Genomic DNA, 4,524 nt, shown 5'->3' with positions numbered 1-4,524 from the left:
TAATATTTTATTAAATATATTAATATAAGACTTAAATAAGATTTCTTTATTCTAGGCTTATATAATAATCTAATTAAGAAAGTCGTAACTAATTTTAAGTATTTCCTAGTTATATTCTCGGAATTCCTTTAGTAAGGCCTTAAAGAACTTAGTCTTTTAGTAATCTCTTGAATTATTAATATAATACTCTAGTATAGCCTTAATCTAATTCTTATAAATAAGAGAAATATAATAAATAATTCTCTCTCTTTTAGTATTATTAGAAATATAATAATTCTTATATATATTTATATACTATTCCAAAAATATAAAGATATTACTTCCCTAAAACCATAGTACTTTAGGAGCTTCTATAAATAATAGGTTTAAACCCAATACTAGTATATACTTATTCTCAGCTATATTAATCTTAATAATTTCTTCTATAATTAATTATAGAATTTCCGTACCTGAGATTTTTACTAATAAAATTCCTAAAAAACTAACTTCTTATTTAAGTATATCTTTTAATTTAGGAACCAGAATTAGAAAGAAACCGGTTAATAATAATAGATATAATTAAGGTTCGAGTTTTAGTATTAGTAGTAATAAAATAATAGCTTTTCTAGTCTTATTTCTATTACTTATATTTTCTTTTCTATTTCTTTAGCTTAATACTTATAGTATTTTCCCTTAATTTTACTAAACTAGGTATATCTATTAATACTATTAAAAATAATAATAAAAATAATAAATATAATTTTACTAATTTTTCTGACTTTTCTAAATTCTCTTTTCTTTCTTTACTTAATATCTATTTCTTTTTCTAGAAGCTTCTCTAGTTTATTTATATAATTTCTTATTTCCGATTTTTTTTTAATTCTTATTTCTAATTCTAGTTTATTATTTTATTTAAATTTGAGAGTATTTTCTCTTTTAGATATCTTTTTTGAATTTAGAAGCAAGCTTTATTATTAAGATTAAAGCTATTTTAATTCCGGCCTTTACTATAACTAAAAATAATATATAAATTAATAGTATAACTTTATTTCCGAGTACTAAAGTCTAATTCTAACTAAGGTCTAACTTATACTATTTTAGTATAATATTTCTTATTCTATTTCCTTTACTTCTTTTTTTTCTATAATTAGCCTCTATTTCTACTACTCTTATATACTATACTAGTAACTATATCTTGTAGCTAACCTGTATTCAAGTCACTGGATATATTGGAAATTAATATGAGATACTAAGATTAATACTTATATATCCTTAATATTTTAGCCTTAGGCTTAAAGTATTATAATAGCTCTTTTCTTCCCTAACTTACTAAGCTAATAATCTGCCTTATAGATATCTCTCAGAATTTTATAAGAGTATTACCTTGATTATAAAGTTTCTATTCTTCCTGTATTACTTATTATAAAATATATAAGAGGAAAACTATAATAAAATAAAAACCCATATAAAGTATATTAGAGTATAAAACGTAACTTAATAGCAAAATAATAAATTAAAAGTATAAATAGTAAAGTATAAATAATATATAATATATAAAAGCTTAATTAATTAAATACTTATAAAGAATTATTATCTAAGTTTATAGAAAAACTAGCTTTCTTATATAATTTCCGCAAGTTATATATAAAAGGCCGCGGCCTTTACTATATAACCTAAACCTCAAAACCGCTAAAATAATGCGATTTTCGATAAGTATAGTCTACTATACTATACTAGCCAAAAATATAAATATTAATATTTCCAGAAATAAATAGAATAAATTAGGAAATTAGTATATTCTTAACTATAATAAATATAAGATTTCTAAAATTAATAATATTCTAATAAAACTACTAAATAAAATAATTATTTTATTTCTAAAAACTTAAAAGAAAATAAGAATACTTATTAATATTTTAAAAATACTAGATCTAGCTATTATATTTTAAAACTAATAAATTAAGAATAATACTTCTTATTTTACTATTTTATAAATAGAAAATACTATTATATTAAATATAATTAGATATATTAAAAGATTTACAGAACTAGTAGCTATAACTTATATAATAAATAGAATATTTAAGAAATTAGAAATATTAGTTTAGATATCTAATACTAATAAAATTATTTAATTTAAAAGTAATAATATTAATATTTAAATATTATTAGCTTATAAATATATTATATAATCTTTATATTTCTAATTCGTATTTTAAGAACTTTAAAGAAGTATTAAATATAAAGAAATAATTAATACTAGAACTAATATTAATATTTTCCCCGAAAAGATCTCTAGAAATATTAGTAAAATAATATATAATATTTATTATTACTAAAGCTAAATTCGGATTTATAGAAATAATAAAGCTTAGAACTAAGGTTATAAATAAAATAAAATATAAAAATATGTTTTTTTTAATTAAAAAAGCTCTAAAAATTCTATTTAATTAATTATTCTTAATAAAAATAAAAACAAATATTATATATAAAAGTAGTAATTTATAAAATAGAAGATTTACTAATTCTAAAAATAACTAGAATATTTATATTATTATAATTATTTTATTTTTAAAAAAATACCGGGAAATAGAAAAAAGTAATAGTTTAAAAATTCTAAGCTTTTAGAATTAAAAAATTAAATAATATAAAATAAGAAACTAAAAATATAAAAAAAATAGAACCTGGTATTATAACTAGTAGTAATATTAGAGAAAATAGGAAAATACCGGAATTTCTTATAAAAAAATTTATTTTAAGTTTAGAAGTTTAGGAAATTAATAATATTTTTAAAGAAACTAAAATAAAAAAGGTTCTAGTTAAAATATTATTAAAAGTAGTTCCGGATTTAATAAAAAAATAAAATAAAAAGAATATTAAATAAAGATATTTCTAAAGAAAAATAAAGTAATATTTTTTAATAATAAAGAAATATATTTCCGAAGCTATAGAACCTGAAATCTAAAACTAGAAAGAATTCTAGAATATATAAAAGCTTAAAAGGCACTCTTTATATCTAAATAGGAAAAAGCTAAATAAGAAAATTATAAATTCTAGAAATTAGATAAAAATAATACTAGAAAAAATAGCTATAATTCTTAAAAATAAAAATAATAACTATAGTTTATTTCTAATTATAGAAATATATAAAATAAAGAATAAAAAGATTTAATTATTAAATACTAATAATGGAACTAGAAAATATTTATAAAAGTATATTAGAGAATATAAGAACTATTTTTTATTAAAAATATTAGTTATTTTAAGAAATTTATAGCTTATTCCGGAATGTTTTAAATAATTAGATATTAGTAACTAGTTATAAAAAAAGAAACTAGCTATATTCCGAGAATTAATAGTTAATTAAAAAGAAATAAGAAAAGTTTATAAGAATATTAGTTTAATTATTTTAATTAAGACTATTAAATATAAAGCCTAATAAAAAAAGAATTTTCTATATTTTAAAGCTCTAATACTAGTAGTAATAAAAATATTATTAAAATATCTAAACTATAAAGTCTTTAAGAAATATAATAGATTTTACCGGAATTTATAGTTCTTAATTATAAAAAAGATTACTAGAACTTATAAACTAATTAATACTATTATAAAAATGAATTTAGTAATTCTATAAAATATTAATCTATTTCTGTTTACTAATAAGATCTCAGAGAAATTTATTAGATATATTTATATTTCTCTAATTAATTTCTTTTTCGAATATAAATAACTTATATTAAATACTTATAATAGAAATTTAATTATATTTATAATATTTCTAGGGCTATTAAGAATAATTATATTACCTTAAAAAGCTATTAATTCTATTATATAGTTTATATAAATTATTATAACTATTTTAGAAAACCTATTTCCCAAAATTACTATATTATTTATTAATAATATTAAAATAAAAAAACCTTATATAAATTATAATAAATAGCTTATTTTATTTAGTATCTGGTATTTCGTATTTAAATATCTTTAAAACCTAAATATAACCTTATATAAAATTAAATAAGCCAGAGCTAGTATTAGAGAAAAATTATAGTTCTATTATAATAATATAATTATTATTGGTTTTATTTATAGAATACTTAAAAGAAGTTTTTTAAATTCAGGAATTACTAAAATTTTAAGATAAAAATATTATAATAGTATAATTAAAAGCAAGGTATTTATTAAAATTATTATTTATTACTATATTTAAATTTATTTACTATTTAATAAGAAAAGATATAATATAGAAATAAGGTAATAATTAAATATAAGCTATATAAATCCTTTAAAAAAAGCTTATTATTATTCTAATACTTTATAAATTATATTATAATTTATTAGAAAATTAGAAAATATTTATATTAATATTAAATACTAGCCTAAATAAATAGGGCAGAACTCTTAGCTAATATAATAATAAAGAGAAAAAGTATAATTCTAATTATATAGAGTTTGTTTTATTCTTAAATTAGATATTAATATACTTGTTATATAGCTAAAAAAAAAAATTATAAATTTTCCTAAAGCTCTAGTTATTTATTAGCT

Source organism: Hyaloscypha bicolor (assembly GCF_002865645.1).
Source record: "Hyaloscypha bicolor E unplaced genomic scaffold K444scaffold_56, whole genome shotgun sequence".
Lineage (NCBI taxonomy): Eukaryota > Fungi > Ascomycota > Leotiomycetes > Helotiales > Hyaloscyphaceae > Hyaloscypha > Hyaloscypha bicolor.
The sequence above is the reverse complement of the archived record's forward strand: the minus strand, read 5'-3'. Positions refer to the sequence as shown.